This window comes from Rhinolophus sinicus, linkage group LG06, assembly GCF_036562045.2.
Source record: "Rhinolophus sinicus isolate RSC01 linkage group LG06, ASM3656204v1, whole genome shotgun sequence".
NCBI lineage: Eukaryota > Metazoa > Chordata > Mammalia > Chiroptera > Rhinolophidae > Rhinolophus > Rhinolophus sinicus.
In genome coordinates this window covers 72048112-72060256 of record NC_133756.1, presented here as the reverse complement: position 1 = coordinate 72060256, position 12145 = coordinate 72048112, and positions in this window count along the sequence as shown.

The window sequence follows — 12145 nt, the reverse complement described above, 5'->3', positions numbered from 1 at the left end:
GGCCATTTGGTATGAGCTACAAAGTGATATGCAGACTGTTGCCACTATGTTGGACTTAGAGGTGCTTGGGAGAGGCTAAGCTGTGAACAAAGGCCAGCTGCTGTTAGTGCCAGAGTTGGGGCTGCTTAGCCAGAAGTATGGGACGTGCTGAATCCAGATACTCCTTGTTTAGGTTTTGTGAACCTTTAAGCAATTTCATGAAAGTTCACAGCATGAGCCAGGACAGGCCATTTGTATGGAAAGCCACTGGAAGAGGCTTGGATGGGTCCAGAAGTTGAGTGGGGTGGGGTTTCAGGGAATCACCAGGGAGGGGCAAATTGTGTTAGCTATTTGATGGAGACTCAGATGTGGTGCCTGCATCTGCAGGCTGGGTAGGGAGAAGGTTCAACAAAGGAGCAATGGCTTCTGACAGTACTTCTCTCTGGGAGAAAGCTCCTCCTGCCCACAGCCTTGTATTGCCTTAAAGATACAATTCAGTTCCTTCCTGCATGTCCATGGCACCTTTCAAGCTACTGCCACAGAACTGTGAGTCTGTCAGTAAGTAAGTCCATGTGCAGGGTCATTAAGAAGAATTCCTGGGACTCCAGCCACCCTCTGTCTCACTCAACCACAATCTCTGCTGGTTTTCACAGCCAGAGTTATGGGGGCTTCTCTCCCTGGCACTGGAACCCTGGACTGAGGAGCCTGGTGTGGGGTTGGGACCCTTCAGTTCCCAGTGGGGACCTCTGCAGTAAGATATATCTCCCAATTTTTAATCACCACACCTGGGTGTAGAACCAACCCATTTCGTGTCTCTGCCCCTACTACCAGTCTCAAGGTGCCTTCTTCTGCATGTCCTTAGTTATAGGACTTTTGTTCAGCTAGACTTCAGGCAATTCTCAGTGATGGCTGTTATATAGTTTAGTTGTAATTTTGATGTGGTCATGAAAAGAGGCAAGCACAACATTTACCTCCTCCACCACCTTGACCGGAAGTCCCCTTTTCAAACTCCTCAAAGCTGTACAGTTTCCTTCATTCCTTGGCTAGTGACAACTTTCCTTTATCCACAAAGTCAGTAAAGCAAGTTGATTCTTTTTCTTTGTTTGTTAGGACATGTCTTGCTAATGGATGCACAAAATAAATGGAGATAAAGCACAGATGTTCACAGATACAGTTCAAAGCTCTGGTGGCTTGTTGCTGCAATGCTGAGTGTACTTCCTGGGGAAAGAGCCTGGTGGGGTCACTCTCACTGCTCCTGGGTTGTTTGCTTTCTTATTGATTTGAATTTATCAGTCTTCTCTTTGACAGCCTTATTATTCTTAAGATGGATTTTTCTATTTAATTTTTTTAAATCTTATTTTTCTCTAATTCTTTTCATTTCCATTTTAACATATATATTTTCATCAATCTGTAGATTTCTGTGAATATAATATGTAAAATGGGATTTGAATTTTTTCCAGATAATTATCAAGGTGATCCCAAACCATTACCACCATAGTCCCTATTTTCTCCTATTACATTTAAATTGGACCTATATCAATTACTAATTTTATGTATGCATAATATTTGGATGTGTTTCTGGACTTCCTATTTTATTTTGTTTGTGTTTTCTAACTATGCACCAGTATCACATTGTTTTAGATTTTTAGCTTTAGAATTTTTTTTGATGCCTGACCCGCCCCCTCCTCTCTTTTATACCCATGAAAGATCATGGTCTTTTTTAGTAGAGGGTTGCTTTTCCTTTTTTGAATAAAGGTAAGCAAAAATCAATCCCTATGTGCCTGGGCTGCCACAATCCTAATGCACAGTTTTGTTCAGAATCTACAGGCCCATTTATTTGATTGACACAAAAATCTTGCTTGGCTTAGATGCTCTATTTCCATTTTTGTAGGAAAAAATATTCAATAACTTAATAAAACTTCTCTGAATGTCACATTTCCACACCAAGGGCAGAACCAAGACTAAATGAGTCACTCACACATGGAGTACATTCTATGCATCGATCTCCAAATTCACTAACATTATTTTGATATGGTTGCCCAATTCAAAATACAGCTCAGTTCCACTTTCTCATCCCAAATACTGCCAGATGCATCACTCAACAAGAAAATGTCTAAAATTATCTCATTTGGAACTACTTAGGAAAATGAGCATTATTGATTAGAATTTGACAATTAACTTTGAAAGACACCAAATTTCTTTGATAACTGGTGGTCTTAGAAATGTTCATTATTGAATATTCTCATTATATAATTGCTACATTATCTGGCAATTTGAAAGTAATCTATAATCAACTGCCATCAACCTCCTAGATAAAGAAGGAGACTTGCTACATTTTTCTAAGGTCACACTGAGAGTCCATCAATGCGCTGAGATTAAAAGAAGGAACTACTGCATGATCACTCACAGAGTGAACTAGCTCACTCAGGCTGGTCCAATAAAATATTGTTCCTGAAACAGTCTATTATCTCTGGGCTCATTTTTAATTAGCTGCTTGTTTATGAGCTGTTTACCTCCTTCATGCACAGTTCTATGGTGGTCCTGAAACTAGCTAGTTTAAGGTGAATCATTTTTCTCCTACTCTCACTACTAATACACAATCTGATATGGCAGGAAGAAGAATGGACATGGTTAAAGACAAATAGTCCTCCAATAAATCTGAAGCTTGCTTCTGATCCCTAAGAACTTAAGCAATTTATTGAAATAAGTATTTTTGACAATGTGGTCCACAGATCAAGTGCAACAGGATCTCCTGGGTGTTTGTTTAAAGAGTGCATTTCTAGATTTCATCTCTAATGTACTAAACTAGAAAAACTGTTGGGCTGGTCAAGTCATTTTCATTATTAGCAAGCTTCCCAGGATAGTTTTATGCATGCAAATTGCTCCAACCTTATTTGTTCATGCATAAAATGGCATGCAACCACCTTGTTCATGGGGTAGTTTTAACGGTTTCAAATAATTACAAGTATATATGCAAAGCATCTGGCACATAGAAGTGGCTTAATAACATTAGTTGCCTTCCTTTCTCCTTTTTCTCTTCTACTAAATAAAAAGGAAAATAGAAACAAATACAGCATCCTATTTTAAATTTTTATTTATTTCTTTGCCAGGAATGGATAAAGCCACTATTCTCTTCTTAGAACTAAATAAATCTTAGTTACCTAAAACTCATGCTCACAATATTTCATGAAAAACACTTAATTGATGTTATAGATCTAAAGTTAACAGATGGCCACATAATTTTGAAACACCAATAGGCAGCAATCCTCTACAACATGTATGCTTGTTATCAATTTATTACCTCTTGGCTCTAAACTCATACTTCATTAACTGCTCTAAAGAAAATGGATGTGGACCCCTTAAATAGTTTTCCTCTGCCAGATGGCATGATGTTAAGCTTTGTCGGTAGAGGGCATTGGAGAGACATTACAGGAGGTAATAATTTTGCTTCCTTGTCTGGAGCACTTGCTTGCTCATGTCCTGCAGTGTGCACAGCAGCTCCTATAGTATGAGTGGTTTCCCCAACACCCAGCTCCTATAGCATGAGTGGTTTCCCCAGTTCCAAGCTCCTGAAAGATGGGCAGGTTCTCCAGCACCATATTTCTGCAGTGATCATAGTTTCTCTAGTGTCCAACTCTTGCAGTGCATATAAACCAGTAGATTCCCCCAGCATTCCCTTCAGGGTGGGATGCAGACTTCTGTACTCACACCCAGTAGATTAACAGAAACCAAATTTACCTTTCTACTTTAAAAAAAACTAAAAAACTTGACAAAATGTGAAATAGCAGTTTTCAGTAACAGGATAATAGGCATCCTAGGACAGTGACCTCTGAAAGAAGAGAGGCAAATATGGTGAATACTTGGAGTGCATGTGCAGGCCACAGTGCTGGACAGGGGAACTCAAATAGAGCTCAGTGGTCTCCCTGAGTTGGAGAATAAAATGCAAAACTTGGTGAGGCCAAAGCTGCTAAACTTCCCAGGGCAGGGTACTAGAGAACAGAGAGCTGAACAGAGAAAGAAAACTTAGAAGATGCAGAGAATTCCTCTTTAGTGCTTGATGTGTGTACACATGTCTAGAAACTATTGGTGCCAGAGGAAAAACCACTGAAAAGGAACAGGTAGAATAACCCCCAGGGACAGAAATTGTTTGTATTCTGCCAGCTAGGGTAGAAAGACCTGTGAATACACACAGCATTAAATAGAGTCCTCAGCAGGGAATTAACTCAATAATGGAGCAAAGTATAAAGGCCATTCATACCTACTATCTTCACTATAACAAAATGCCACAGACTAGATAGCTTAAACAAGAGACATGGATTTCTCATAGTTGGGAGATATTTATTTTCTCACATGGCAGAAAGGGTGAGAGAACATTCTGGTTTCTTCCTCTTCTTATAAGGATACTAATCCCATCATGGGGGCCCCCCTTAATGACCTCATCTAAACCTAATTACCACCCAAAGTCCCTACCCCCACATACAACCACACTGGGGGATAAAGCTTCAACCTATGAATTTGGAGGAGACACAAATATTCAGTATGTAACACCTGCTTAACAAAACTTAAAAGCCACCTTCTCAAGGATCAAGTAGTTTCCAAGTAAATTAACTGTATTCCAGAACAAAGTCCAAAAGTATTTAAAAGAATAACCTGCCTACAAAAAACAAAAAAAACACAAAACAACAAACAAAACAACAACAACAACAACAAAACTGAGCACCAAAAAACATAAAATTTAAAATGTCAAGCATCCAATGCAAAAACACCAGACATTCAAAGAAGCAGGAAAATATAGGCAGTAATCAGAAGAAAAGCCAATCGATAGAAATAGACCCAGAAATGACAAAGATTATAGAATTAGTATATATAGATTTTAAAATAGCTATTATAAATGTTCTCCTTATGTCCATGAAGGTGGAGAAAAGCATGACCACAATAAGGAGAAAAATGAAAGATATAAAAAGAAACATAAACTGAACTTCTGAAGATAAAAACACACCAGATGGGAATACGAGCAGATTAGACACAGTAGAAGAAAATATAAGTGAACTTGAAATCATAGCAATAGAAACTACCCATAATGAACATAGAAAGAAAAAATACCTAATAATAATAATAATAATAAGTGAATGAACAGAGCTTCTGTGACATACAAGACAATATCAAGCAGTGTACCATATATGTAATTGAAATCCCAGTAGGAGATGAGAGATGGTAGAACAAAAAAAAATGTGAAGAAATAATGACTTAAATTTTCACAAATTCAAGTGAAATTTAGATGAAATTATAGTTTTCAAATTTAGATGAAAACTATAAACCTACATATCCAGAAAGCTCAAGAAATCCCAAGCAGAAGAAACATGAACAAAAGCACACTGGGAAACATCATAATAAAATTGTTAGAAACCATTGCTAAAGGTGTAAGTGATAGTCTTTTTCAATAGAAAAAGGATAGTTTTTTCAACACGTGATGCTAAACAATAAGATATCCATATGCAAAAAATGAACCTTAAGCCACCTTTTACCATATATAAAAATTGTGGAGTGGATCACAGACCAAAATTTTAAACTTAAAACAATAAACATTGTAGAGGAAAGCATAAAAGAAAATATTTGTGACCTTAGACTGGTCAGAAATTTCTTAGACAAGATACAAAAAGTATGAATCATATTAAGTTGTAAATTAGACTTTGTCAATGTAAAACCTTCTACTTTTCACAACACACTATGAAGAATATTAAATTCCACCAACAGGAAGGAAATATTTGCAAAACACACTAACTTGTATCCTAAATATATAAAGAATTCTCACAACTAAAGAAATAAGAAAACAAAACATCAATTTTAAAAGGCAAAAGATTTGATCATACACTTCACCAAAGAGATATACATGGCAAAACACACATAAAAAGATGCTCAATATTGTTAGTGAGGAAAATACAGATTAAAACTACACAGAGTAATTATAACACCAAAATCAAAAGCTACAAAAGGAAAAAATAGATAGATTGGGTGTCATCAAAACGAGAAACTTTTATGCCTCAAAGAAAACCATTAAGAAAGTGAAAACAAAGATCCAAGATGGCGAAGAGGGTAAACACTGTGCCTGCTTCCTTCCATGGACACATTAAAATTACAACTAAATTATAGAGCAATCAACCTAGAGAATCATCTGAAGTATAACTGAACAGAAATGTTGTTAACTAAGGATGTAAAGAAGCTACATCAAGACTTGTAGGCGGGGTGGAGACACAAAACAGGTCAGCCCCAAACCTTCGTGGTGGTTGAAAATCAGGAGGGATATCTTAGCCACAGAGGTGACCCACAGAGAAGTGAGGGACTCCAGCCCCACACCCGACTCCCCAGCCCGGAGTACCAGTGCCAGGAAGAGGAGTCCCCATATCTGGCTGTGAATAACAGTGGGGATTCCAAATGTCTGCGTGGGTCGGGAGGCTGTGAGAACCTGGACATTCTCTTAAATGGCCTGCACACAGATTTTCTCACTCTCAGGCACTCACCCTGGGCTCCGGCAGAGGGATGGTGACTTGGCTGCAATCAGAGGCATACGGGGGACAGACTGAGGTGTGTGGCTTAGAGGTGATAGCTGGAGGACAGTCGCTATTTCCCCTGTGTGTGGACCTTCTCCCATGCAGCTGGCAGACAGGTGTCTTTCCTGTGTTGAGCCTTACCCCTCTGGCCAAATCTGAATCTGATTGGCCTGGTGAGCTCTGCTGCCCACCCTGCTGACACACTGGGACAACAACCAACCCAACAACCTTAATGCCAGAGGCACTTTCTTGGCCAGCAGCTAGCCCCACCCACACTGCAATATTTCTTGGAAAACTATCTGAGTTCACAGCCCCAAGTGGGCAGTGACTGGCCTTGGTGTGCTGTGACTTTTGCTGAGTAGCTCCAGGATCAGCACTGGCACCAAACCAGAATCTACATTGACCTGGTGACCACAACTTTTCTCATTCTAGTGACTCCCTGAGAGCCTACCTCGCCCAACTTGTGTACCACACAAAGTATTATGAGTGGCTGAACCTTAAAGGAGCTGGCAAGTGGCAGCTCTTTGGGGAGCTATCCCAGGCCCAGTAATGGTAACAGCCATCCTCTGTTTGAAGCATGGCCTCTCCCATGTGCCTCAAACTTTAGCATAGGCAGCGAACAACCACGATAACTATGCGCCTACCAGGTAGTCCCCAGAGAGTCACAGGCAGTGAGTGACCTGGGCCTGCACTGAAGCCCCTTGTAAGAGGCCCCAGAACCAACATACTTTGAGGTTGGTTTTAGAGCACAGCAGAGCACTGCCCAGTTGGTCCCACGAGCAGCACACAAAAAGAGTGATCTCAACAGGCACAAGAGCCCACACACAGCAGCCCATAAGCTGTGGATGTGGCCAAACCCCACAGCCAATCAACCTGAAGGCCAAACATCCACTGATGTCCCAGTAGCAATCAGGCTCAGCTATAACAGGGGGGCACACACAACCCACACAAAGGACACTGCTGGAGCACTCAGAGTAGGTGACAAAGGAAACTATGCCAGGACACCACAGGGCATCTACTACATAAAGACACATGGCCAAGACTAGGGGACATACCAGACCTACATAATACATAGAAGTAAACACAGAGAGACAGCCAAAATGAGGAAATTAAGAAATGCATTCCAAATAAAAGAACAGGAGAAACTCCAGAAAAAGAACTAAATGACATGGAGACAAGCAACCTACCAGATACAGAGTTCAAAATAATGGTTATAAGGATGCTCAAGGAACTAAGTGAGAACTTCAACAAAGAGATAGCAAGCATAAAAAAAGGACATAGAAACCATAAAAAAGAACCAGTCAGAAGTGAAAAAAAAAATAACTGAAATGAAGAATGCACTAGAAGAAATCATCAGCAGACTAGAAGAGGCAGAGGATTGAATCAGCAATTTAAAAGACAAGGTAGCAGAAAACACCCAATCAGAACAGCAAAAAGAAATAAGAATCCCCCCTAACTATGATAGTTTAGGAGACCTCTGGGAGATCAAACATAACAATATTTGCATCATAAGCATACCAGAAAGAGAAGAGATAAAGGGATTGAGAATAAATTTGAAGAAACAATGACTAAAAAACCCCCTAACCTGCAAAAGAAAATAGACATACAAAACCAGGAAGTGCAGAGCCCCAAGCAAGATGGACCCAAACAGGCCCACACCAAGACACATTACAATTAAAATGGCAAAAGTTAATGACAAAGAGAGAATCCTAAACGCAGCAAGAGAAAGCTAACTTTCAACTCATAAGGGAGCTTCCATAAGATTGTCAGCTGATTTCTCAACAGAAACTTTGCTGGCCAGAAGGGAATGGCACAAAATATTCAACAAAATGAAAAGCAAGGACTGCTAATCAAGGGTACTCTACCCAGCAAGGCTATGATTTAAAATTGAAGGATAGATAAAGAGCTTCCCAGACAAGAAAAGCTAAGGGAGTTCCTCACCATCAAATCAGTATTACAAATAATTTTAGAGGGACTTCCTTAGGACAGAAAATCAAAATCAAAATTATGAATAATAAAATGGCAATAGCTACATAATTATTAACAATTCCTTTTAATGTAAATGGATTAAATGTTCCAATCAAAAGACATAGGAGAGCTGAATGAATAACAAAACAAAATCTTTACATATGCTGCCTACAGGAGACTCATTTCAGATTGAAAGACTCACATAGACAGAAAGCAAAGGGATGGAAAAAATTATTTCATGAAAATGGAAATGAAAAAAATAAATAAATAAAAGCTGGGTAACAATACTTTTATACCAGATAAAATTGACTTTAAAACAAAGGTTATAACAAGACACAAAAAAGGATCCAGTAATCTGGTACTTATCCAAAGAAACTCAAAATGCTACTTTGAGGGGACATGTGCATCCATATGTTCATTGTAACATTATTTACAATGGCCAAGAGGTGGAGGCAGCCTTGTTTTCTGTCAATGGAAGAATGATAAAGAAGAGGTGGTGGAGTGACGTCATAGGAATGGCAGCAGCGGGACGGACTTTTTGAATTCTCCTCCGGATCTTATCACAAACGGGACATCTATAACCCATCAAAGGACTCTCTGCTCATCACACAGAACAGCTAAGAGACTCGTGCAAGAATTACTTGAAGGTGGGCAAATTGGGCGAGCAGGGAAGAGGGAAGGGAGCGGAGTGGAGACACAGCCGCATTCATGGCTGTGGAGACACAGCCTGCACCTGCGGCTGTGGAGAAGCGGCTGGCATCCACAGCTGCAGACACGCAGGGAATCCTAGGACGGAACAGAGAACACAAAAGCCTGGAGGCGGCTCTTTCCCTGTGTCCCACAGCTGATCTCTCCCGCTGAGGGGGCACCATATCCAGCATTTGAGGTAGTAACCTCAGCTGAGACCTCCAGCTGGGCCCTAGATGGGACAAAGGACACAAACTCCATACCTGGGCCCCTCCCCCCACTCTCCCAATCCTACCCCCACCCTTCCAGAGACTTAAACTGGCCCCTGAACTGAGCAGTAGTGTCAGATTACAGAAGAGCTATAGTGCTCAGGCTCTGGGAAGACCGGCGTGCAGCTCTGACCCAGGGAAGAGGCTGGGAAGAGTGTGATTTTTGCTGGGCTAGGAGAGAAGAGACTCCTTCACCCTCAGCCACAACCTTTTCTAGTCTGCGGGAAGGTCTGCTGGGCTGGGAGAAACAAGACCCATCCATCCCCAGTGCCCAACCTTTCTGGCCTGCCTAGGGCAGGGCAATTACAACTGTGGAGGCACTCCCAGGAATCAGCAATATGTGGCAGATGCAGCTCTGGGATTTCAGCAGCTTAGAAATCTCCCGACCACCACACAAACACACACACACACACACACACACATACACACACACACACACACACACACACACACACACACACACACACACACATACACACACACACGGAAGAAGTGCCCTAAGACCCAGGAGACCTAGGCACAGGGCTGGTGGTGCTACTCTCAGTGCGCATATGTGCAGGCAAGAGCAGAAACTGCACTGACTTTGTAGAAACTACCATCCAGACCCCTCAGCCCAAATCATCTAAATCTGCAGTCCCAACGTCACTCTGGGCACCAGGTGACCGGCTCTGCCTGCACAATACACAAAGGACTCTTTGGTACAACAGAGGACAACCTGGAGATTACTTGGTGGGCTTAAGCCAAGACTGGTGCTGCTTTTTTTGTTTTGTTTTGTTTTTATATCTTTGATATCTTTGCCTGTGTTTAGTGTGGGTTATCGGTTGTTTTTACACATGAATGTATTTGATTTTTTTCTTTGTTGTTGTTGTTGTTGTACTTGGTGATTTGCTTTGTTCTGAAATTGCCCTACACCAGGGCCCAGCTTAAGAAGCACAAGATTCAACATACCCAGAGGCCAACTCCAGACCAAACCAGAGTACTACCGAGTTTGACCTACAAGTGACACATCCAGAGGGAATTTTCTACAGGCACAAGAGCCCATAGAGGCCAAACCTCATTTAAATCATCATCCCTCACGCAGCAGAACACCCTGCTGTGGGCAGAGCCAAGTCTCACAAATAGTCAGCATAGGAGTCAACCCCACCTACTCACAAAGGAAAAGCAATTAAAGATCAACTTTAACAGGACAATATACACAACACAAGAGTCACCTTTGGAGCACACGCAGAGGAGAAGAACGAAGTAGTGCAAGTCAAATATAAAGGACACATACTACATAAGATAACCCAGCAAGAACTAAGAAACGTAGGGGATTTACCTAATACATCGAAGCAAACACAGAGTCAGCCAGAATGGGGAAACAAAGAAACATGTCCCAAATAAAAGAACAGAAGAAACCTCCAGAATTGGAACCAAATGAAATAGAGGTAACCAACCTATCAGAGACAGAGTTCAGAACACTGATGATAAGAATGTTTAAGGAGCTTAGAGATGACATAAAGAAGAATAGAGAAATAATAATCAATAACCAGTTTGAAATAAAGAACACAATTACTTCAAATATATGGTGATGGACAGAGAACTGACTCTGGGTGGTGAACACACAATGGGATTTATAGATGATGTAATACAGAATTGTACACCTGAAATCTATGTAATTTTACTAACAATTGTCACCCCAATAAATTAAAAAATAAAAGAACACAATTACTGAAATAAAGAACTCACTTGAAGGAATTAACAGCAGATTAGATGAAGCAGAGGATCGAATCAGCGACTTAGATGATAAGTTAGCAGAGATCACCCAAACAGAACAACAGAAAGAAAAAAGAATAAAAAACAATGAAGATGGTTTAAGAGACCACTGGGATAACATCAAGCACAACAACATGCGCATCATACGAGTGCCAGAAAGTGAAGAGCGGAAGCAAGGGATAGAGAACATATTTGAAGTAATAATGTCTGAAAACTTCCCTAACTTGATGAAGAAAACCACCATACAAGCCCAGGAAGTACAGAGAGTTCCAACCAGGATAAACCCAAACAGGTCCACACCAAGACACATTATAGTTAAAATGGCAAAGGTTAAAGACAAAGAGAGAATCCTAAAAGCAGCAAGAGAAAGACAGAGGGTTACATACAAGGGAACTCCCATAAGACTATCAAATGACTTTTCTACAGAAACATTGAAGGCCAGGAGGGAGTGGCAGGAGATACTCAAAGTGATGGAAAACAAAGGCCTACAACCTAGATTGCTTTATCCAGCAAGGCTATCATTTAAAATTGATGGAGAGATAAAGAGCTTCCCAGAAAAGAATAAGCTAAAGGAATTTATTACCACCAAGCCAGCATTGCAAGAAATACTAAAAGGACTTCTGTAAATAGAAGAAAGATGAAAACAATCTAACTACAAATTTAAAAATGGCAATAACTATGTACCTATCAATAATCACTTTAAATGTAAATGGATTAAATGCTCCAATCAAGAGACATAGGGTGGCTGAGTGGATAAGAAAGCAAGACCCTTGTATATGCTGTATACAAGAGACTCACCTCAGATCAAAAGACACACACAGGCTGAAAGTGAAGGGTTGGAGTAAGATATTTCATGCAAATGGAAATGAGAAAAAAGCTGGAGTTGCAATATTTATATCTGACAAAATAGACTTAAAAATGAAGACCATATTAAAAGAC